Source organism: Dipodomys spectabilis, unplaced genomic scaffold, assembly GCF_019054845.1.
Source record: "Dipodomys spectabilis isolate Male_0828 unplaced genomic scaffold, ASM1905484v1 ptg000362l, whole genome shotgun sequence".
NCBI classification, from domain to species: domain Eukaryota; kingdom Metazoa; phylum Chordata; class Mammalia; order Rodentia; family Heteromyidae; genus Dipodomys; species Dipodomys spectabilis.
The window spans coordinates 3,278,178-3,304,729 of NW_024871039.1; positions in this window are offsets into that span (position 1 = coordinate 3,278,178).

Genomic DNA, 26,552 nt, shown 5'->3' on the forward strand with positions numbered 1-26,552 from the left:
CTGAGGCCTTGGGTTCGATTCCTCAGCACCACACAAGCAAAAGAAAAAAGTCGGAAATGGTGCTGTGACTCAAGTGGTAGAGGGCTAGTCTTGAGCTGAAGAGCTGAGGGACAGCACCCAAGTCCAGAGTTCAGGCCCCACGAACAGACCCCCCCACCCAAAAAAAAAAAAAAAAGATCTGTGTTTTCTATGTGTTTGTGAACACGTTCATGATAGAAAATGTCAGCATGCTGTAACAATTGAGTGAGTTTAAGTTTAAAATTCAAAAGGTTATGAGGTTGGGACATTACCAGAAAAATTTTATAAAATTTTCGCATTGTTTTAAATGGCTTTTTAAGGATTGTTTAACTTGAAAATTTGAAAATCTGTTATTTTAGAATGCATAAGGCTGTTTACACTGTAATCAAGATATCTGGCTTAACAGAAAGGAGAAACTTAGAAGGCAACAGAATACCTATCTTTAGGAGTGAAGGGTGAACAGGCAGTAGTGCAGTTCAGCTGGTCATGCATGGTGGAACAGGCCTTGGGAAGAGTCCACGAATGGTGAAAAAGGGCAACCTGGCACAAACACAGTTCATCTAACCCTAAAGAGTCAGAATGGGTGCATGACCATTCCACAGGAAGGACCAAGTGGGGCATCTTTATTCTGTCCTTTTTCCCTGCAGATAGACACTGGAAACATGATGGTAAAAATGAGTGATGTGTTGATCTGATTAGCATTGCTCAAACTGCCCCTTGGATGTGTTAAAATTAAAATTAAGAAGGCCTTAAAAAGAGGGTTTAAAAATTTTATTTGTATGTGATTTTCTCTCAATGATATTCTGCCAGTGGATATGTTTTTTTTTTTTAAGGCATCAAGGTGTTAATTCTAGCTTTTTGGTACAATGACGGTGATTGTAATTTTTGCATTAAGAAAAAATTATTTAAGTTTAAAAGTTTTAATGTGTATCTGTTTTAAAACAAGAAGCCAAGAGGAAATGAGTGACACCTAGCCTCAAGAACTCAAGGGATTTTTCAAAATGCAACTAAAAACTAAAGTATAGAATATTAAAACAGATTAATAGGAGGCTTACAAATTAGGAATGGATTTCTGTATATAAAGTTTAAAAGTAAAATTGTTCTAAATATTTGCCTCAAAGTGCAAAAAGGAAAAGTTAGGATTACCAAAATAATTGCTTCATTCGTATTTGTTTGCTCTCATAGGTTTTTTTTTTTTAACAGTTCCCAGCAGCCCCCCCCCAAAAAGAGTGAGGATTCTTGTAAGTTTGTCAGAAGTAATTTGGCTCTTAATTAGATTCAGGTAAGAACATGCTTAGAAGTTACTTCTATGTTGACCACCTTGTTGCTTTAAACTGGAGGAAGGTGGCATTTTATGAGGCTCATTGATCTGCAAATTGGTTGGAAGCCAGCCTGGGCAGAAAAAGGTCCATGTGAGACTGTCACCTTTACCTAGCTAGCAGAAGGCTGAAAGAGCAAGCAGAGTTGCTTTAGGATTCAAGGTGGCAGAGTGCTAGCCTTGAGCTGTAGAGCTGAGGGACAGCCCTCAGGGCCCACGTTCAAGTCCAGCAACCAACTAAGAGAAATGCCAATGAGGCGTTTTTCCCAGTGTAGAGAAGACACTCCTGGGACGAAAGCAATGGAGGAGCATCCAGAGACCATAAGCCACTGCTTGGATGGCAGAAATAATGTCAGATCTTAGAGTCATTTTTGCGTGGCCCTTCTACAACTGGTCAGAGCCAGGAGGTCACAGGAAAATAGTTTGTAAGCATGCCTAATATCTTTGACTAAATACCTTGTAAGGGACAGGAACTTAGTCATCTGTGATAGTACTAAAAAGCTAAGATTGTAAAATGGGGAGGATAGTTTACATCCCAACCCCTGTATGTGCCAAAAGCTGTAATTGGTAGTAACTTTTGAGCTGACACCAGCTACATGAAATTCATCTGCTCAGCAAAAATGTTTGTAAAACTGAGTGTGTTTCTATTGATATCTGTCCGAAGGCCTGCATAGGTAACTCAGGCATTGTTAGGATTACTAGAGATCACATTCCTAAGCCATCCAGAAGGCTAAACCAGAAGGCTAAATAAGCTACACTGCTCTAGCCAGGAAAAAGGTCTGTGCATTTGTCAAAAGTTAAAATGTTGTTCTTAATGACATCTAACCATGGTATCCTCTTTGTAAAAAAGGCTAAGGTTATAGGTTCGTGGCTAGGTAGGATCAACACCCCTAAGTCAGCTTGAAGAAGTGACAGAAGATGAATCTTTGTCCATCATCCCATTTTAAGAACAAGGGACCAGAGTCACTTTTTTAAAAATGTGGCAAAATAGACAGAAGGAAAGGCAAGGGAAATAATAGTACAGGCCTGAGCCCGCTATATCTGCCTAGAAAATCCTAGCCTTATTAAAAGAACTATTTGTTTAAAAAGTTGTCATCTTGGTAAATTGTCGTGGGCTATTGTCTAAATAGTCTTAAAAAACCAGTGGGGTCACAGCCTGCCAAGCCTATGCAATGTATTCTTAACAAGTCTGTGTAGGAATGTGCAGCCCAGCACGTGGTGTGACAGTCCCTTGTTGCCACAGAGAGACCCTGCTGCTGCTGCTGCACACCCTAAAGGGTAAAGTTCAAGGAGAGCCTGACAGTCACTGGGAGGAAATCTACATCATCATCCAGACCACTTCCACCGTCATAAAAGTAGACTGAACTCCTGCCTGATTCCATCACTTGAGTTTGCTTCCTGGTTGAAAGGTGCTAAAACTAAGATCTTTTGGGACATTCTTTTGGTGATATCCGGTAACCTTCTCTACTCCCACAGTGGATATTTGGGGCAAGGATATCACTGGTTTGCCTTAGGCACTTCAGGGTCACAGCTTAGGTTGGCTCTGATATGGTAATAACCTGCTTCCTCCTGGGTGAGTTTTAAAGATAAAGGAGAGAATTTTTAAAAAATCAATGGAGGTAGTAAGAGGAATGGGACCCAGCCCTAATCTTAGCCTTAAAATCTAGCAAGCTTTTCATCCCACTGGTACCTTGAGGCTTTCTGAGGTAACTTGGTTCCACAAGTCAAAGGGAAAATGAGCAGTTTTAAACTCTACCCACAAAGAAGCTCTAGGAATTGTAAAGAAGAGGAGGGTAGTAAAGAAAGCCTTAGGAAAGGAATTGGGGGAAAATTGGTATCCTCTGGATAAGAAATGATTTAAAAAGTAAGGATTGTCTTAAAATATTTGTAAAGAAGACAAACCTGAGAAAGTTTAAGTATGTAGCAAATGGTATGAGTATGTCTTAAAATTGGAGCTTACAAGTACAGCTGGTGTAAAATTGTTAGCTGTGATATACGGAGTCAAGATTGCTGGAAGAAAATGTAAGGGACTTTGGTATTGTTAATTTTGTTACTCACAGTCAGACCTTGTAGACTGATGTCCTTTGTAAAAGAGAGGATCAGCACAGTCCATCTATTAGTTCTGAGATCCCAACACCAAACTGTAAATATAGAAGGCTGTGCCAATTAGGGGACATGATTGGTCCCCAATGCTCTAGAAGAGGAGGGAATGAAGAGCCAAAGTAACTCCAATTTGAGATTAACCCCACCATCTTGTGCTGGGCTGCCCTCAGAGTAACCCCGAGAGAGAGAGAGAGAGAGAGAGAGAGAGAGAGAGAGAGAGAGAGAGAGAGAGAGAGAGAGAGAGAGAGAGAGAGAGAAAGAGACAGAGAGAGACAGAGACAGAAAGACAGAGAGAGAGAAAACACAGGTTGCCACCAAGCCTTCTCGCCCTTAAGAAAGCAGAACAGTTGCCCAAGTGTTCCAGGAACAGAAAATACCAATAGTTGAGAAAAAGGGCAATGCAGTTAGGGTGGACTCAAACCAATTATATAACTGCTTGTGTGGAAATTCCCTAAACTTGTTTGTTCAACACTATAAAAGCTATGCTGATTTTGTGCTTGGGGACTCTTACCATCACCGAGTTACCGAGTGCACGGAGGACTAAGCTTGAGCTTGCAAATAAAAGATTCTTTTGCTGTTCGTATTGGTCATGGTCTCTGGTGGTCTTTCAGGGGTCCCTAGTCCGTACAACACGGCTTGATACAAAATGTCTCTGCCCAGAGAATTAAATGATTGCCTTTATAGCTAAAAAGATTTAGTGCCATTATTAACATCTAACACATGCCGAGGTTTTTATTTAAACCTCTCTTTCTTTCTTTCTTTCTTTCTTTCTTTCTTTCTTTCTTTCTTTCTTTCTTTCTTTCTTTCTTTCTTTCTTTCTTTCTATTCCTTCCTTCCTTCCCTCCTTCCTTCCATCCTGCCTGTCTTCCTTCCTTCCTTCCTTCCTTCCTTTTTTCTTTCCTCCCTTCCTTTCTTCCTTCCTTCCCTTCTGTCCTCCTCCTTCTCTACTTTCTTTTCTTTGTCTTTCTTCCCTTTTCTTTCCTCTTTTAGGAAATGAGTATGAATTTAGATTTTTTTTGCTGAACAAATATTCTACCATTAGAACAATCCTTTTTCAATTTAGTTACTTTGCTCATAGGTGATCAATTTTCCTGAGGGCTGAACAGAGGCTAAGTTCCTCACCTCTGTCTGCCAAGTAGCTGGGATCACAAATGCATTCCAACATGCCAGGCTTTAGGATGATATGAGAATATTATTACTTTCCTTGCACACTGGTTCTAAACTGTGATCCTCTCAAATTCTACCCCTTTAGTTAGTGATGTGAGTTCCAATAGCTTGTCCTCAGTATAGATTGTCTAAATGAATGACTGAAGTCAATTTCACTTTAATCTCTTTTTTTTTTTTTTTGCCAGTCCAGGGCCTATTATAATTTTATTTCTAGAAAATTTTTGTGTATATGTATACATAAGCTTTGAAATGTTGCTTCTCCCCCTCCTGTTTATCCTTTTTTTATTTTTCTTGGTCATGGCGCTTGAACTTTATGCCTAGCTCTGTCCTAAGCCTTTAGATCAAGGCTAGCACTTTACCACTTGGGCCACAGTGCCACTTCTGGTTTTCTGGCTGTTAATTGGAGGTTAGAGTGTCACGGATTTCCTGCCAGGGCTAGCTTTGAACTATCATCCTCAGATCTCAGCTCCTGAGTAGTTAGGATTACAGGCATCAGCCACTGGCTCCCAGCTATAATGTTACTTATTTTAAGTCCTGTGATATAGTTGAGTGAGTAGCATGAGTGTGTAGAAAGGTAACTTTCAAATAATCTCTAAATAATTTCAGTTTCATTTTCATAATATTTATTGCAGTGATTAATAACAGAAGCTCCCAAAGTAACAGAATGATCCTTCATTTCCCCCTTCCCATAGGCATTATTAGAAGAAAATGTGTGAGATCTCTAATCTAAGACAATGTGTACTTGAAATTATAAAAAAATTCTCCCCTATGACCCAGCAATCCCACTTTTGGGCATTCATCCAAATGTTTACAAACAAGACCACACTAAAAAGCTACCAGCACAACTATGTTTATAGCAGCATTATTTACCATAGCTAAGATATGGAACCAACCCAGATGCCCCTCAGTAGATGAATGGATCAAGAAAATGTGGTATATATACACAATGGAATTCTATGCCTCCATCAGAAAGAATGACATTGCCCCATTTGTTAGGAAATGGAAAGGCTTGGAAAAAATTATATTAAGTGAAGTAAGCCAGGCCCAAAGAAACATAGGTCCCATGGTTTCCCTTATTTGCAATATCTAGTATAGGTATGAGTCAAGCGGAAAAGGTCAGATAATGTGATGTTAGGAAAACGAACCCTTAAATATGTATTTTAATTTTTTTTTCTTTCATGCACGTGTTTCTAACGCATTTATAAGATTATTTCTTTGTTGCTTTGTATGTCCCTCCCCCACAGTGTAACAACTGCTTTCACTATATTTGATGTCAGTATAACTTGTGGAGAAGATGGGGACAAACAAGTCGTTTAAGGATTCAGGTGGACCTGTTGCAACAATGAGAAGTACAAAATGTCATGTCAAAACCAGCTTTACAATGTAGGTGTGGGGGGGGAGGGGGGAAGGATTGGGTGGGGGAAGGGGGGAGGCTGGGAAGGGAGGTGAAGGATAAACAAAGGAGGAGGCTGCAATGCTTGCTAAGAAATGTATGCATTATCCTGCCCATGTAATTGTAACCCCTCTGTACAGTATGTTCTCAAATAAAATAAAATAAAATTTAAAAAAATAAAAGAGCCAAATTACACAACGTGCTTTTCATTTTTAAAAGAAAGGAATGTCATACAGGTATATTTATTGGCAGGTTTTTTCATCTGAAAAACAAAGAAAAAAATATCATAAAAAAGCAGAAGGGAATCAGTAGCCACATAAGTGTGATTGGAGAGGTTAAGATATGAATATATTCAGGTAAAATAATTATTTGGGAAAGGTATCTGTTCACTGAATTTATTCATCATTAATTTTATTTACGTATCACTTAATATATAAACAAATACATGTGTGTATATATGTGTGTGTGTGTATATATACACATAAATGATATATATATATATATATATGTATATATATATATATATATATATCATCAGTATCTGTCCAGTGAACTGTATGGTTAGGTAATTTCATGTCAAGTTCATCAAAAGGATGGAATTCCATGAACCTTAACAACCCTGCAACACCACTGCAAATGCCAACTTAAGGGTTCACCATTGTAAGCCAGACCTGTGTTTTACCAAAGCTTTGTATATAGTGTGTTATTTTTTCATTTAGGCTTGTCAGAAAATATGTTTGCCCCTAAAAATAAATGATGGAATTATAACTATAATAATTTAGTGTAAATCTTTACATTGAACACATGCTCAACATGAGTTGTTCTTTCTTTTTCTTATTTTAATTTTAGGAAGTTGATTTGTCTTTTGATGTAGTGTTTGCCAGACAGGTACTCCACCACTAGAGTCACTCCACCAATCCTTTCTTGTTTAAGTTACTTTACTCATAGAGTAGCAATTTTTGCACCCAGCCTAAGAAGCAGGGATCATGATTGCATTCCAATATCCCTACCTAGTAGGTTGATATGGGTGATACTTTCCTTCCTAGACTGATTCAGAACTGTGATCCTCTCAAATCCTACCACTTTAGTTAATAGTGTGTGATCCAGTTCTGCCTACCTCTAGAAGATATGACAGAAATAAATGATTACAAATAATTTGAGTTAATCATTGACTAATATAGATGATTTGATATTAAAATGTAGGGTAAGTTTAAAAGTATAATCACAGTAGTCATATTTTGCTAAGTAAATTTTGTTTCACATTAAAAACACATCTTAACTAGAATTAAGGACTTATTTTGCTGTCTGTCAACTTGTATGTCATTTGGGAAACTTCATGTCTTCCATGTGTGATAAATGACTTTGAATGATCTGATGTGCTGGCTCACATCTATAATCATGGTTAGCAATCAGAAATAAATAGATCACAATTTGAACATAGCCTAACCAAAAATTTAGGAAGTCCCAACCTCAACAAACTAGTGGATCATGTTGAATCATGCAATTAATCTCAGCATCACAAGAGGCTAAGTTTCTGCCCAGTACCTGTGTCACTTAGGTAACTGGCTCACTTGGAGGCAGTCACCTCTCCTGATGCAGAAATTGGGCTGAGATTCAGCCAAGAGGAGAGAGAAGTCTGCCCCACCTTCCCAGGGTTGACTTCACAGAATGCAGTGAAAACGTGCTTGCTTTTCTCCTCCAAATAGCTTGAGATGCCATGCTGCTGAGGGTTCATTATTTGATTCCAGTGGTCTGTGGTAGAGGTGTAAGGAAACATTAAATTAAATTTCATATTCGCCCATTGAGTTACTCTTCCCAGCTTGTGAGTTAAACTCAGCAAGTGTTCATTATTTGAGAGTTGAGAATACTGAGGTAGGGGAGAGAAGAAGGTTTAGTGAAAGAGAGGAGAGATCGGTAGAGAGATGGAGAGAGGGAGAGATGGGGAGATGGGGAAAGGAAAGAAAGGAAGGAAGGAATGAACGAATGAAGGAACAAAGGAGGAAGAAAGAAAGAAAGAAAGGAAGGAAGGAGGGAAGGAAGGAAGAAAGAAGGAAGGAAGGAAGGAGGGAAGAAATGATTGAGAATGAATGGTTTGGAATCAGGAATCACATTGCAGAGGTACTACCTGTATTTGGTATTAGGTCTGCCCCAGGCCATGCAGACCCTATGCAGACACCTCCCCAGTTATCTGGGACTCCTGAAAGCAGCCACCTCCCCCCCTGCTAAGTCACAACCTGGTCTGCTGCTGGTCGCACTTTCCATCTGACTAGAGGAGAGTCCTAGGCCCTGAGGTCACAACCAGATCCAATGTGGCCAGATTTTCCCCCACCTGGGCATACCTCATCTCGTCTTTGGCCTAGATACGACTTGGCCCTAGGTTGGGTCGCCACCCCCCCTTTTTATTACATGCCTTTCCACCATGTATGGCATGGGCTGGGAAAGTGGCTCAGTGGTAGAGCACTTGCCTTGCAAGCATGAGGACTTGGGTTCGATTCCTCAGCACCACATAAGCAAAAAGAAAAAAGCCGGAAGTGGCACTGTGGCTCAAGTGGTAGAGCTAGCCTTGGGCTGAAGAGCTGAGGGACAGTGCCTAGGCCCAGAGTTCAAGCCCCACGACTGGACCCAAAAATAAATAAATAAAAATAAACTAATTTACCTGACTGAATACCATGTGCTGTTCTCTTCATTGACTACCTAAAGAAACTTACCTAATTAATATACCTTACACTTCAGAGTTTCTAGTTATCAATCCAAGTATATTTGTCTGACACATGTGAGTTCAGCATCTATAAAACATTGTACTAACTCATCATTTATCAGTTTAAATCTGCCTGGAATCTTTTTTTCAATTTTTTTAACTGTGAAAATAACGTACAGAGAAGATACAATTACATGAGCAAAATAATGAGTACATTTCATATGAAGCATTGTTGCCTCCTCCTTTGTTTCCCTTCCCATCTGAATCTTTAATAGCAGCCTAATTAACCTTAAAGTTTATTTTGTTTGCTTTGCTTTGTTTTCTTTTTTGCTTAAAGTAATCAAAGATTTGCTGGGATCATCTGAAAAAAATCTCTGCCTTCATACTTCTAATCACCCTGGGGTACAACCTATGTGCTACCAGCTCACATGATGGGATTTTGAAATTCTTGAAAGCAGATGCTCATCATAAGGCCCTATGGCTTTGGGATTTCTCAGATTCTTTTTTAAATGTAATTGTTACTCAGGTGTGTACAGTGAGTTTTCCATTTCACAATACATGTAATGTGTACATTTGTCTTGTAGACAATGCCATCCTTTTCTGAGCTTTCTCTCAGTTTCTGTTTCTTGTTGTTGTTGTTGATTGTTTTTGTTTTTGTGCCTGACTTTCAGCTTGAACTCAGGATTGGGTGCTGCCTTTGAGTTTTGTAATCAAGGCTACTCTACCTCTGGAGGCCCAGCTCCTTTTATGGATTTTTGGTTGTTAATTGGAGAGAAAGGTCTTACAGATATTCTCACTGGAGCTGGCTTTGAACTGTGATCATCAGCCTCCTGAGTAGCTCAGATTATAGGCCTGAGTCCCCAGTGTCCAGCTACTGAAGTGTTGGTTGCATGCTTCCCTGGTTGTGTTACAATTATCCTCGACTCTTGGCACTGATACTACATATTGCCTGGCTCAAATCTGAATTGGTGGAACATGATTGTATTTTGAGGAAGGCAGGAATAAGAAACTATAGGCCATAGGGACATATAAGCTAATCAAATTATTTGGAATATGCCATAAAGACAAGTAAGTTTATTGCCAGTTGACTGTGTCATGTCTTTACTATTAATTCTGCATGGCTGTGGATGATGTTATACATATCCAAATGGCCCCTGGCAGAAAGAAGTTTTCTCATCCTGTTCTAAAAACAAAACAAAAAACAACCAAAGAATACTACATATGAGTGCAGCAGATTCCTCTAATTAGAGACCATTATGCCCTAGTTTATGAAAAAAAATGTCCTTTGTTCAAGTGCTGTTACTAATTCTAACAACAAATATAATGAAATCTGTAGTAGTCTGTAGAATTGTATACCGCAGCTTTCATTTTATTTCACAAGAAATTCATACATTAGGTGCTGGCAAAACTGGTTAACTACTTGTAGAAAAATTAAAGCTAGATCCTTATATATCACCCTGCACCAGAATCAACTCCAAATGGATCAAAGACCTCGGTGTCAAAGCAGACACACTGAAAACATTACAGGATGGAACAGGAGAAACTCTAGGTCTCCTTGGCACAGGCCCAAATTGTCTTAATAGAGACCCAGAAGCACAACAAATCAAAGAATGGTTGGACAAATGGGATTGCATGAAATTGCAGAGCTTCTGCATGGCAAAGGATATAGCTAGCAAGATCAATAGAAAATCCACTGATTGGGAGATCTTCACTAGCCATACAACAAACAAGGGTCTCATATCTAAAATATACCTGGAACTCTCAAAAGTAAATCCAACAACAAAAAATCTTCAAAGAAACAACTACCCAATAAATAAGTGGGCTAAAGACTTAAAGAGAAACTTCTCTGAAGAGGAAAGAAGCACAACCAATAGACACATGAAGAAATGCTCAACCTCCCTAGCCATAAAAGAAATGCAAATAATAACAACACTGAGATACCACCTCACCCCAGTTAGAATGGCTATGATCAAGAACTCTAATAACAACAGATGCTGGAGGGGATGTGGACAGAAGGGAACCTTACTGCATTGTTGATGGGAGTGTAAACTTGTTCAACCACTTTGGAAAGTAGTATGGAGGTTCCTCAAAAGACTCCACATAGAGCTCCCATATGACTCAGCAATCCCACTTTTGGGCATTCACACAAATGTTCACAAACAAGACCACACTAAAGCTACCAGCATGACTATATTTATAGAAGCATTATTTACCATAGCTAAGATATGGAACCAACCCAGATCCCCCTCAGTAGATGAATGGATCAAGAAAATGTGGTATGTATACACAATGGAATTCTGTTCCTCCATCAGAAAAAATAACATTGCCCCATTTGTTAGGAAATGGAAAGACTTGGAAAAAATTATATTAAGTGAAGTAAGCCAGGCCCAAAGAAATATAGGTCCCATGGTTTCCCTTATTTGCAATAACTAGTATATGTCTGAGTCAAGCAGAAAAAGTCAGATAATTTGATGTTAGTAAATGAACCCTAAGATATGTATTCAAATGTTTTTTTTTTCTTTCATGCGATTGTTTCTAACACATTTACAAGATTATTTCTTTGTTGCTTTGTCCCTCCCCCACGGCATAACCCCTGCTTTCACTGTATTTGATGTCAGTATAATTTGTGGAGGGTAAGGGAAAAAACAAATCGTTCAAATAGGGATACAGGTGGACCCATTGCAACAATGAGATATACAAGTTGTTATGTCGAAAATGAACTATACAATTTTGGTTGGGGGGGATTGGGTGGGGGAGCGGAGGGAGGATGGGAAGGGATGGGAAGGGGAAACAAAGGAGGAGGCTACAATGCTTGATAAGAAATGTACTTATCTTGCCCATGTAATTGTAACCCCTCTGTACAGTATTTTCACAATAAAAAAAGAAAATTCAGACATTAAAATGCTTATTTTTTTTTTGTCAGTTGTGGGGCTTGAACTCAGGGCCTAGGCAATGTTCCTGAGATTCTGAGCTCAAGTTAGTTAGGACTCTAACAATTGAGCCACAAAGCCACTTCTGCTTTTTGAGTAATTAATTGGAGACTAGAGTCGTATTGGGACTTTTCTTCCTGGTCTGGCTTTTAAATGCGATCCTCACATCTCAGCATTGTGAGAAGCTGGGGTTACAGGAATGAGACACTGGCACCTGGCTTCAAATAGTCTTTTTTAAAATGATGAACTGCTTGGTGCCTCTGGCTCACACATAAAAATCCTAGCTATAGGTAGGATAACAGGTATGAGAAGCAAACACTAGGTGAGTGTTGTTCATGTGGTTTGTATGAGCATGTTTTAATATTGTTTGTTTCTTATAATACAATGCTCTTATTTGTATTTATTTTCACCTAGGTGGGGGTGATAGGTGTTTCCAGTGTTGAACTTTCTTTGGTTGAGATGGAGCCATGTGGAAGTTCTTGCCTAGTATGGCATGAAATTGAAGGCCTCTTGCTCTCAGCTCCCCATGGACCTGGGATGATAGATGTATTCCATCACGCATAGCTAGGAGTTGGGGAGCATTGCAGGCAAAACTACACTGGTCTGGAACTGATGTCCCAAATAGCTAGCTTTACAGGCAAAACCTTGTTGTATTCCATTTCACTTAAAAGAAGTGTAGGTACATACTTAGAGAGTACAATGATAACACACTACATGTTTAATATATAAAATAGTCAATATAATTAGCCTATTTATCTCCTAAAAAATTGAAGCTAATATATTTTGGCAACCTGACTCTACTAGTTATTTTGGAATATACCATAAACATGAATACACTGATAATGTGCAGTAGAAGATTAGAAGTTGAGAGAGATAGAGAAAAGTTAGACTATATGTAGTAAATATATATTTACCTATTGCTGCTCTGAAGAATATTATCATATATTCACTGTGACAATACCACCATATATTCACCATGACAATAATTTTCCTGCAGTGTAGAATTTTCCATTTCATAATCTGCATCTTTTATCTTTTTTACATTCTCCTTATAAGTATGAATGTTTTCCAGTTTATTATAATGTTTTGAAATTATTATATGATGGATTAAAAAATTTGTAGAGTGTACTGAAATTATCTCATTTTGTTTGGTTTTGTGATGCTAAATCATTAAGAACAAGGCTTTCTGAAAGTTATGCTAGCAGACTATATCAATAAATTGTATTCTAATTATATCTTATTATTGTATTTTGATATAGGGTTTTACTGTTGCTGTTTTATGATATAGAATGTTGTGAAGCTGGACTAAAACTTGCAACCCCACTGCCTCCAGTTTTATCACCATGTTCTGGAGGCTCATAATTAGAACTCTAGCTAATCAGGAGGTTGAGACCTGAGATTTAGTTCAGATAGTCTGAGCAAGAAATTTTATGAGTCTCTCCTCTCCAGTTCACTACAGAAAACGTGCAGTGGAACTGTGGCACAATTGGTAGAGCACTACACTCAAAGCAAAGATGCTTGTGAATGTCATATAGCCCCTGAGTTCAAGTCCTAAAACACACATATGCACAGACACACATTCACACACACACTCCCACATACATGTGCACACACATATTCTCAGGCAATGTTGTATCTTAAATTCGTATCCAGAGATTAGACAACAGCCCACTTATTTGTGAAGGTTTTTCCTGATTATTTTGAATGAGGAGGATAGTTCAGGGGACACAGATGACAAGACATTAGTGAGGAATATTTTATAAATGACTAGCTTATAAAAAGAACAGGAGTACAGCTCCTTCAACTATAGTTTTTTAAAATAATAATCATTGAATTATGAGAAGACAATGCAGCACCTCTTCCTTTCTCCCCGTCCCCACTGTCATAAAATATGAGCAAAGTATCAAGAATAGTCTTTTATCTTACAAGAATGAACACCCGTAAAAATGTCTAACTGTATGTGTAAGGTTTGTTTTTCAATACTTGTACAATTTCCCCACCTCTAAGTACTTGCCTTTTTTCCACATGACAGCACAGAGGGGCTTCAAGAGCAAACAGAAAATTAGGAAACAAAAACCTAACAATGTCCTGTGAAGTAGATGTCAAAAATACATTCAAGAAGCACATGGCAGGCTGAGAGGGCCCTGAGAGGCAAAATGATTTGTGCAGGATGAAAGGAAAGTGACAAATAAGGCCTGGATCTGACCTAGGAAGGATTCCTTGAGGCTGAGATCATGCTGGTTCGTAGGCCTAGCTGAGGATGTTGGGATTTGATAATGTCCACATGTGTATAGAGTGATGTGGGAGGGGAGATTTCAGCCTCCAGTTTGTCTTTGGAATGGTCTTATGTGAGGAAGCAGCTTAGATCAGTGGGCTCTGAGAGATGACACTACCTCCCTCACAATGGAATAGAATATAGAACTCTGAGAGCCACGCAACTGTAACCTACAGTCAGCTGAAGCCAGCTCACCAGGCCTGTAGCTCAGGAACAAGAAAGGTGTTCCAGTGATGTTTTCAAAGTTCAAGAGGCTCAAGTCTCAGGCATGAGTGGTGTGAGTGTCTTACTCGATGCTGCAGACATTGGATCAGTGCCAAACCACAAATCCAATGTCTCAGGCCTTTTTATAAGAAGAAACCAAGGGAATCACAAGTCAACTCAGGCCATGTATAACTATGACCGGAAACCTATTTAATCTCATCATAACCCATAGTACAACTTTCTTCTTGTGTGCTTTTATATGTGTATACTGAGAAAATATTTACTGTGTACTTTTCAATCCACTCTGTTACTCATTTTGAAGTGTACTCCAGTTTCCATGTTTCAAAGATCCATTCTTTTAACCGCCTCAGTGTGACGAGTCAGCCAAAACACTTAATGTGCCTTATAATATATAGAGCATGGACTCAGGCTTGTTGGAAATGCTGACAATGGACCTATTTCCTGCCTATCAGAAAGGTGATCTCTTCTATGTTGGAAATTTCCCCCACCACTATAGAGAGTCGGGGACAATGGAGCAGTTGCTGGATATTCTGTTTAAAAAATGAGTGTTCCTCTTTCAAACCCAGGGCTGATGATTACCTCGCCCCCCCCCCACAGCAGATTATTGGAATACTTGATACTTCTCTGAGACTTTCACTGAGGTCTTATCACAGGAACTTGGCTTGAGACAAAGAAGTGCACTCCCAGCTAATTCCTTAGGACTGGGCTGCCAGAACATTCATTTGCCTCAGAAGCTAGTGGAGCCTTAGCAGTTTGATTGCTGAGAGACTAGGATTAAAGGAATGGTCAGTGCCCACACAACGTCCACCCTCACTTAGGAAATCACTATCTTGGACGCCTTGAGGGAATATAGACAGAAGCAAGGATGCAACTTGAACTTGAATTTGGGGCCTGAGAGCTGTCCCATTTGTAGCATTCAGCCATTTGAGCCCCACGTCCAGATCTGGCTTTAGGCTGGCTAATTGAAGATAAGTGTCCTTAGAATTTTACAAACTAGACTGGGTTCAAACTGTGATCCTCAGATCTCACCCTCCTGATTAGCAAGATTAGAGGCATGAGCCATTGTGCACTTATTTGGACAGATCCATATAAGCATCCTCACAGAATTTGCATGAAATTGTATAGACATATCTCCACTTTTTATCTGTCATGTTTACATTGCCATTTGGGACTTAGCCAGTCCCATGTGTGTTCTGTTATTTCAGAAAAGGAGAAGCATACCGTTAGCCTCCTCCTCTCCTCCCATTGGTATAGATCCTTCTACCATAACTGAGAGGAAGATGAACAAGATGAAGAAGTAAGTGGATGTTGGCACAAAGAGAAATTCTGTCCTTGAAAACTGGGTATCTTTGAGGTTTCTGAATCAAAGTCAACTTTCTACTTTGCACACCAGTTGTGATTTTCACCTGGGGTTGGGGCTTGGCACTCCATTGGATAGCAGATTACACAGTTGTGGATGTGGTAGTGGTTTTGGACTCTCATGGATGAGAAGGAGGACTGTGTATAACAAGTCAGATTCAGTGGGGAAACAACTTTCTCCTCCTATCACATGGGGAATTTTAGATGATTGTATTTGAGAAATTCCTAGAAGTGGGTTGTGAGGAACATCCTGCTTGCAGGAGTCTCTTCCCAGTTCCCAACATGCACATCCCACCAGAAAAATGCTTTAGTACAAGGCTCAGGACGGGGAGGGTGGCTCTCATTTTCCTTGTCACCAATATGTTTTGTTCCATCTTCCCTATGATGATGGTCTTCTACCTTGATGATTTCTATGACCACAAGAACTATGACACCTTGAAAGAACTTACACAGTATGTCAAGCTCAACATGCCCTCTTCAGACTTGCTCTTCTGCTTACATATTCTTCTGGAGCTTACAAATTCAGATGGAGGAACACATGATCCATTAGACCAAGGAAAAGAGGAAGAAGTCCTTGTTTAGATGCCTTAGAGTTGGTGTGTATGGATGGAACCTGAGTCTCTAGGGATGTGAGTGATTGGCCAAGAGCCCTTAATACACCCCAGCTTAGCAAAATATGCCTTTATGGATATTCTTTGCTGGGTAATATCTGTTCTCCTTTTGAAAGAACTTGGAAGCAGCCACTCATTAGAAACACCCTAACTTCTCATCAGTGTTCAGTCCATACTCAAGTTCTAGAGCTTCTCCCATTAGATCTTCATGAAAGTTTATTCACACCTTAACTTCTATAGTTCTAAGACTCCTGTACCTATTTCCATGCTCAGGTTGGCATTACCGTAGAGCAGCTCCTGCAGAACTCCAGATAAAGAACCCATCAGTGATGTCATCTATGTTGACTGATAGAGATCGGAAGCCATCACTGATCTCCAGGAAGCATGTGAACATAGGGGGGTTTTCTTTGAATTTGTAGAAAGGCTCAATCAGGTTTTGAGTCCTCTGGACATCCCACTGGTTCTGAACCCCACATGTGATGCAGGTGTACCTGCATATATCACCAAGAAAGAAGATAATCCAGAATGACTTCCATTGATATTCACAGTCCACCTAGATCGGCTCCAAACCAGTCAAAAAGACACATCTTGGTGTGCAGGATAAATGTGTGCTAATGGAAAATTACTCCAGTCTATGTTCAGGAAAAACATTAAGTGAGGTCCAAAATCTAGATTCAGTTAAGGAAAGGGAATCTTTCCTCACAGAATACCCAGACCAATCTGTCCTCCTGCAAGGGCTCCAATTTTCCATTGAGAAATTAGAATCTGTCCCCCCCTGGAAGAAAATCTTGTCTTTAATGAGAAGTAAATCCCTTTGAGGACTCTGAGGCAGAAATTCTGCTTGAAGGTAACTTAGAGGCCAATCTAGAATTAGAAATTCCCTTCCCCCTTCCTGGGAAAATCTTTATTTTTCTTTTTGTTCTGATTGTTGTAAAATGTTCATTCTATTTATTTTTCTAACTTTCTTAAAATGTCAATGCTTTTGATATATTCTAGATTCATGAATCCTAAATATGTTTCTTTTTAAGCCTACAATCTGAAGCATTGTGCATATGTGTTCTGTTGAGGGGAAAACACAGAGTGACAGGGGGTTTTACTGCATATAAAGGGAACTGTTAAATGCACAGGGAGCTGCAAAGAAGCCAGGCCATGCCTGCATGGGGTGATAAGGTGGCTACAAAAGGTCTAGGACAGCAGATGGGATGTCCTAAAAATCTATTCTGTCAATTGGGACAAATGCCACAATACATATAGGGTATGTGGGACGCTCTTCCAATAGTGAGTTCAAATCTGTATACATCTTCATTGTGATTTGGGTAAATATGGAAGAAAAATTTGACTCCAGTAATATAAAAATCTACTTAGGGCTGAAAATATTTGACAAAATATATAGAATATATATATACTGGAAAATAAAAGCCATCATCAATAAAAGAAAAAAGGCTTACATAGATGAACCAACACAAAATCAGGAAGAAAAATAACACAAATCAGTTATATGTAAACATACGTTATAGTCTTTATGTTATATATAGTATATTGTATAATATGTAAGATTGAATATGATTTTTCAAGCTACAAAGGCATTTAAATTTTTAGTCTTGAGCATTTATTTCACAAAACATTAGTGTAAAATATTATTGGGGAAAGTAGTGATATAATTTGATTATAATTATATGAATATATATTTGTGTGTTTCTAGATCTAACACTGATTATAAATAGATGAATAAACATATACATATATTTGTATATATCTGTCTAGGAAGTGAATATAATGAAACTGACTACACCATGTATAAAAAAGCAGCTATGAGTTGAGTCCATGAGACTCAATCCTGTAATCCTAGTGATTGGGAAGCTGGGTTCCGAGTTTTAGTCTCTCTTACCCCCATTGCCTTAGATTTTCAGAGGAGATCACAGTGGGATCACACTCCTTGACCACAGAGGAAAGTCAGTGGAAATCAGGATAAGACTCTTGTCTTATGACAGTCTACTCAGGTCCTGTACCAAGATGGCCATCTGTAGAACATCAGATGGAAAGTTGGCATTCCCTCCAAAAGGGTCTAAAAAGAGCCTTCTGAACTATAGTCTCGGACTATACTGAATTAAACCTTATTTCCCTTCCCAAGCTGCAAACACATAGAAATATGACAAGGGCTCAAGAGAGATGGACAAAGACTTACAAATACATAAAATTATCTACTCTGTTTCAGTAATTCAATGACAAATCATCAAAGCATGTCTTGAATTTTTCTTTTTTTAAAGGAAATGGAAACATACTCTGAGTGCATCAGGAACTGGGTGACAGTTTGGTTGCTGAATTGGTGAGTGCACTTCTGGGCAAAGGAGAAACATATATTGGGGAAATTGTGGGGGGGTGGGTGTCCTCACACATATACCCAAAAGAATGGCCATTACTTCTATGATGTCACAACCACCTTTGCCATAGCAACAAATAAGTGTCAGGCACTGGTTTGGCCCTGAAGTGGACTCAACAACACCAAAAAGCACAAAGAATGAGAGGGAATGACTACTAGCCACCACACTTCAGCTTGAAGAGCTGTCCTAAAGAGAAGCTAGGATAAATTGAGCTGGAAAAGACTGATCTCCATGTAAGGCTCCTGAGAACTACGGACTGGGCACTATTACAGGTGTTGGAGAAACAGAAGTGAATGTGGCTCTCTCCTCACCAATTTCATGCTGAAAAGAAAACCAGAAATCATAATGATAATTTCTATAAATCAGAGACATGACATTGGTGATTTTGTAGCAACAACTTCACAGTGGGGATGGGAGGAGACATCCCTGAACAAGAGATAGTTGATATGAGAGCCATCATCTAGGCAATTATTTAGGAGCAGGTACTCCAGGCAGTAAGAACAGCAAGTACATCCCCCATTGATGGGAATGAACCTGACTTGCTTCAGAAAAAGAAAACAGCACTGGCATGCTTGCTTGTGAAGTAAGAATGGAAAGGTACAATGAAGAAAACAGAGGTCAGAAATGAAAATAGGAAAAAATTAGATAGATATTGGATGCTGCAGATTGCAAGATGAAATTTTCTGATTTTATTATAAATCTGACATGATCCACTGGAACCAAATTGCTAAAGTAGTAGTCAGACACATATGATTCACCAAAAGAATACTTCTAAAATGTGATTCTAGCTGGGCTCTGGTGGCTTACAACCTGAATCCTACTTACTCAGGAGGCTGATATCTGAGGATCAGTTTTAAGGAAGCCTAAAGAGGAAATTTGGTAAGCTTATGTTCAATTAATCATCAAAAATATGGATATGAAGCTGTGGTTCAACAGGTAGAGCACTAGCCTTGAGGAAAAAACAAAGGGACAGCACCTAGGCCTTAGGTCCAAATCCCAGGACATCACAAAGAAGCCAACAAATAAAATTTGGTGCTCAGTCATTCATCTCTTAGCATTCTACTTCAATTTATTTGTTATGAGCCTTGGAAATTATATCCTTACCAAATGTTCTCCCTAATATTTTGCTTCATTACCAGCTTTCAAAACCCTGGCATCACCAGTGTCTCCTCGCAGTTAGCATAGAAGTCAACCACTGGAAATTTGAAGATATATTTTATTAATCATAAGAATTCTGATCATCTTTCCATATACATCAAATGAGTAGTAGTCACATTCCACTATTCTGAATGTTTTTAATCCTCCTTTGAGTTAATAAGCATTAAGGCTTAAAAATTCTAGAGTGGTTATCAAATTAAATTCAATAGTCATCATTCTTCCACCCAATCTTGTAACATATTATTATAAAAGGAGAGACTATATGAAGTGTGCACATGATACTTCTATAATACTCTCAAGAAGTAGGGTTTTACAGAAACATCCGGATTTCTTTGCCAAAGCAAAGGATAAGAGATTAATTAAGCTCCCAAACAACTCAGAAAAAAAATGCTATCGACCCTAGAACAAATTAATTTGCCTAGAACTGAGGAAATGAGTTTCAGAAATGCCAGAGGCAAAGGGTATTATTCAAATCACCTTATCATGAGGTACAAGCAGCCTGTCTAGATCAACCTTCCAGGAAAAAAAGGAATGAATGAAAAGCAATGAATGCTTCTAAAACAAGCCAGTTGGTGGTGGTTCATGCTTGTTATCCTAGCTACTTAGAAGTCTAAGATGAAAGGATCTCAAATCAAAGCCTGGCCAGGAAGGAAACCTTCCTCTCTGCAACCAGCAGACAGGAAGCATTAGCTCTGTACCTGAAGCCCAGCTGGACGGCCTCAGACAACAGACATCCAGACACACAAGACCACCCCCATCTGAAATATTATCAAATACATTCACATAATATCTCCTGTTTGGGAGAAAATGTTTAAAAGATGTACCAAAAACAGTTCAAAAAGGCAGTTAATAAAGGCCAAGTGAAAGTGGAAATATGTACTCACACACTGAAATGTGAGGTACTGCCAGAATGATGTTAATGAGGCTAGAGGCCCATTTGGTAACTTATCCACTCAACCATCTTTCCTCACATCTTGTCAGTCAGCCTATACAGTGAGATTTTTTAAATGCAAGGAATGTGTGTGAGCATGTAGCTTGTAAAATTAATAATGAAAAGCTAGGCATTGGAAGCTCAGGCCTGTAAAACTAATTACTCAAAACCTTAACATATGAGGAACTCAGTTCAAAGCCAACTGAACAAAAACAATTCTTACCTCCAATTAAACTGTAAATGCAAGGCAAGCACTCTACCACTGAGCCACCTTCCCAGATAAATTGATGTTAGGGAAATGAACCCAAAGATATGTATTCAAATTTTTTTTCTTTCATGCGATTGTTACTAACACATTTATAAGATTATTTTTTTTTGTTGCTTTGTATGTCCCTCCCCCACAGTATAACCCCTGCTTTCACTGTATTTAATGTTGGTATAATTTGTGGAGGGGAAGGGGAAAAAGAAATCATTTAATTAGGGATACAGGTGGACCCATTGCAGCAATGAGATGTACAAGTTGTTATGTCGAAAACGAACTTTACAACTTTGGTGGGGGGGAGAACTGGTTGTGGTCCAGGGGGAGGATGGGAAGGAATGGGAAGGGGAAACAAAGGAGGAGACTACAATTCTTGATAAGAAATGTACTAATTATTTTGCCCATACAATTGTAACCCTCTGTACAGTATTTTCACAATAAAAAAACAAAAAAGAAAGTGAAAATATAAATAAACAATCAAAGGAAGTTTGAAAAAATAAATAAACAGCAAATGAAGAAAGCTGAGCTGTGCTTCAAATGGTAGAGTGCTAGCATCATATACAAAAGCTAAGTGACAGTACCTAGGTCCTGAATTCAAGCCCCAGTACTTGTTCTCATACACAAAATAATCATTACAACACCATAGTATATGCAAATGTTAGCAAGGGATGTAGAAAGATAAGATGATGACATCATTTACCTCACCTTTAGTCTCAAGCATTCTGTACAGTGTAGTTCAGTCTTTGAAAAACCCCAGGTGAAATCTTTCCTCAAAATCAGCAGATATATCCTCATTTCCCTCTGCACATTTATATTATGTACACACACACACACACACACACACACACACACACACACACACACACACACACACACGGGCTATATTTTTCTAACTAAGTTTGAAATACATAACCTTACACACATGCTTCAGTATTATGTGCCCTTGTTTAGGTTTCATAGGAAGCACAATATATCCAACATCTGGCTCATTCTTGTAATCTTAGCTGCGCACAAGGGTGGGATCTGAGGATCACAGTTTGATGCCAACCTAAGCTAATAAATCCTCAAGATTCTTACCTTCAATTAAGTAGAAAAAGCCAGAAGTGGATATGTGGTTTGAGTGGCACAGTGACAGCAGTGCGTTAAACAATCTAAACTAGAGCTCCAGACCCTCAGTTCAAGCCTGAGTACAGGCCCACTAGCACTCCAAAAGCCACCGCCCAAACACCAAACCAAAAATATGTCAGAATATTTTGTAACTTTTGAAGCAAAATCCAATGAGGCAACACAGCTGCTAGTTTAAGATTTGGTGGGGAAACCCCAAATTCAACATGTGTTAAAATGACATAACGAACAAGTAACCAAATAAAATTTCCCACTAAAGAAATTTCCTTAATATTCACTGGGACCCCTGACAAAGAGATTTTTTCTATGCTTTTTGAAAATCAGTGTTTTTTTCAGTAAGGTAATTAGTATAAACCTTTCCTGTAAATTATAGGAGTCATTGAAAGCTCCAAGTGAAGTGAATGTACAACAAAAAGCACACAATATTACAAGTTTCTATGCCTCTGTTGAGACACCAGAAACCTCTAATAGTGTGGCCTATTGGAAAGAGAAGGGGGATGCTCACCATCACTGGTCATAAAAGAAATGCAAATCAAAACCAAAACCATATTTAGATTCCACTCACCCCAGTTAGAATGGCTATTATCAAGAGAACAAATAATAACAGATGCTGGGGTGGATGTGGCTAAATAGGAACACTACTACACTGATGGTAGGAATGTAAGCTGGTTCAACCACTCTAGAAAGCAGAATGGAAGTTCCTCAATAGACTAAACATAGAACTCACCTAAGATCCAACCACCCCACTCCTCAGCATTTATCCAAATGATCTCAAACTAGGGTATAATAAGCTACCAGCACAACTATGTTCATTATAGCATTGTTACACATAGCTAAGATATAGAGACAACCCATTTGCCCCTCAATAGATGAATGGATCAAGAAAATGTGGTGTATTTACACAGTGGAATTTTATGCTTCTATCAGAAAGAATGACATCGTCCCTTTTGTAAGAAAATGAAAAGACTTGGAAAAAATCATACTAGGTTAATCAAGCCAGGCCCAAAGAAACAAGAGCTCTATGATTTCCCTCATTTGCAATGAATAGCATTAGCCTGTTACTCCTGAAAGTGGATCATAATAGCTCAGGAGTTATGAATATATATATGAGCAGAGAAATTGATGCTAACTGAAATAACGCCAAGACATAGAAATAGCAGGTCTTCTTTTGTTTAGTTGTCAAGCTTGATGTAGCCAATGTACTGCAGCTAGTTCTTTCTTCTTACTTTATGTCATTTTTCTTTTCCAATTGGATTTATCCATGGCAATTCCAGTCTTTGATTCTGGTACCCTGCATCCTGTATATGCCTTTATCTGATTGGGGGAAGGGAAGGGAAATAACAAAATGCTGAAAGAAGTACAAATGGTGATCCATTGCAACAATGATACTCACAGGACACTATGGCAGAAATTAACTTTACAATGTAATGGGGGTGGGAAGGAGAGGAGGGAAGAGACAGGGAGAAAAACACTTGAGTGGGTAACAAGTTTCAAAGAGAAATGTAACTTACTCATGTACATGTAACCCCTCTGTATAGCATCTTTATAATTAAATAGATTTTTAAAAATATAAAAAGTAAGAATTTTTCATAAAATATCAAGTTAATACCAATGGAACTTCTGAGTTTGTGTCAAAGAGTTTTTAGGACTTTCAAGAAGCTAGTATTGAGTACATATAACCACAATTAAGTGATAATGAGAAAAGTAGAGCTTTTTATTGTATTATATGAATAAAGGAAAATTTCTTTTCATTTCTGTTAACATAGAATTCGTGTTTGTGATCTTCATTGTTCCCAAGTTAGACTAATCTCTTGTTCTTAGCTTTCTTTAGTATGTATAGCTAGGACATGTAATCTGAGATTTAAGAATTATTCTTTGTTTAATTTGGAAGCACTCCTCCCTGGGCAAGAAGTTAGTCTGGAGGTCCCCTGAAACCTGCTGTGGTTTCTCTCGCACAGCTCACTGAGGACCTTAGAAGTTTGAGAAAGTGACTGCTAATTAAGTGCCTCTTACTAATAAGAATTATTGGTAGGATTTGAAAACATATTTGGGTAAGAAATAGACTAGAAAAAATGTTAAGTTTGCTATTTTTTATCACTACATTTCTTTTTGTCTAAGTATAAAAGCCAGATTTACCCTAAGGACCTGAATAAGCAAAATGGCTTATAGAGCTCAGATCATTTTTTTCCACAGAAGATGACAGCAGAAGAAGAAATACATGTCCACAACAGGCACAAGGGAGAGAGACTTTGATGTCCCCTTAATTCTTAGGATCGAATGTTCAAGGAAGAACTCTCGGGACTGATGACAGCTTAAGGACCTAACATTTTCTGTGTAGTTGCATCATAGGAAGCATTAGGTGCCAAGCCTGACTGGTGACCTTGGCTGTATCCTGAGAACCTCTAGCAGGGCTCTGTCATGGTCACTGGAGAGGCAGGACTGCACTCTAAGAGGAACTACAGGAGGTGGTAACAAGGCCTGTGTCAGGGTTTTGCCAGATCTATATGATTTATAACAGGCACTACTGTCTTCTGGCTAAGAATGTGGATATATCATTGAGGTCCTACACACAAATATATCACAAGTGTTGGCTTGCACCATTTCCTTATGAAAGCCAGCAAAAGGTCATTAATGCCCTCTGGACATATTCTCATAAATATTTAGTAGGTAAAAAGCTATAAAATCAAGTTCATTATGAGGAAAAAACCCAGATGAAAACCAAATTGCAGGAGCATTTACAAAAAATGTTTTTCTGTACATATCAAATGTGACAAAGTTTTAGAAGTTAACGAAGCTGGGAAAGTTAAATGGATTTCTTTTTTACTATGGTTGCAACTGTCTTTTACATTTCAACTACTTAACAAAAAGAAGGTAGGCCAAGCATCACCAGTGGCTCACACCTGTAACTCTAGCTATTTATAAAGCTGAGATCTGAGGAAAGTGGATTATAGCTAGAACAGGTAGGAAAAATCTGTGAAATTTTGATCTCCAATTAATCATTCAAAATCAAGAAGTGAAAGTTTGGTTCAAGTCATAGACTGTTACCCTTGAGTTAAAAAGCTAAAGGTGAGCTCCCTGAGTTAAAGCCCCAGTATGCACACACACACACACACACACACACACACACACACACACACACACACACACACACACACACACTGTTATCCTTGAGTGAAAAAACTAAAGGTCAGTTCCCTGAGTTAAAGGCCAACTATACACACACATACACACACACACACACACACATTTTATCTCAAAAAGAACCAGTGACCAGGAAACAGAAACAAGATATTTTTCTTTTATTTCATTTTTGTCATGTTTCTTCATTTATCTCTCTTTGCAAAGTTAAAGGGGCAGTCAAAAGGAGAGACAAACAATGAACATGTGCAACAGTGATATTCAATTGGTACTATGCTGAAAATGACCGATGCAACTTGTTTGTAGAGAAGGATGGGAAATCTGGAAGAGATGAAGGGAAAAGTTAACATTGTCCAAAAAGAAATGCACTCAGGGAAATAGAACTGTGGCTCAATATGAGTGCCATTCTTCAGTAAAAGAGCTCAGAGACAGTATTCAGGCCCTGGGTCCAAGCCTTATTACTGACTGAAACAAAAACAAAGACAAAAGGAATGTAGTCATTGCCACAATATATAACTATTCCCTCTAGATCTCAAGAAGGAGGAGGAGGAGGAGGAGGAGGAGGAGGAGGAGGAGGAGGAGGAGGAGGAGGAGGAGGAGGAGGAGGAGGAGGAGGAGGAGGAGGAGGAGGAGGAGGAGGAGGAGGAGGAGGAGGAGGAGGAGGAGGAGGAGGTTAATAAAACCAAACCAGTGAGAGAGAAAAATTGAGAGAGCAAGGGAATGCGTGACATTTTAAAAAAAAGAAATATAATCAGAACCAACTTCAATGACTATAACCTCTGTGTAGCTCACCTTTGTAATAATACTACAAAAAATAAAACAGAAATAGAGTGCTGGAGGCACAACTCAAATGGAAGATCTGACTAATATGTATGTGATACCAAGTTCAAACCCCATTATCAATTTCCCCTTCAAAAATGGCTCTTCTCATCACTTGTGCTTCCCTAGCTTATGAAAAGGAGTGCAAACAGTTAAAGAGAGAGAAAGGTAATCTGTCAGGCACAGAACTGTACTTGCAACGAGCAGTACTTGCTAGAACACATGTTGACTAGAACACATGATGACTCCGTGTTTTCTGAAATAAACAGACCTAGTTGAGCTTGAATACAGGCTCCACTGTATACTAGATGGGAACTCAAACTTAACCTAACTCTCTGGAGCTCAAGTTCTTCATAGGTAAAGTGAGCATAACAATATGTATCTCACGGGATTATGAGATCTGGATGTCATCAAACATGGAGTGGGTTTTATCTTAGGTGTGTGTGCAACACTCAAGCACTGCTGGAAGGAGCATAAACTGGCATGATGCTTACTATATTACTTAACAATAATACAACAACTACTACAGACTCACTCCTGTAATCTTACTTACAAAAGAGGCTGAGAAAGAGGATCAAGGTTCTAAGCCTGAACAGGAAACTGGATCAGACTCATCTCCAATGACTTCTAAAAAAGCTTGAGGT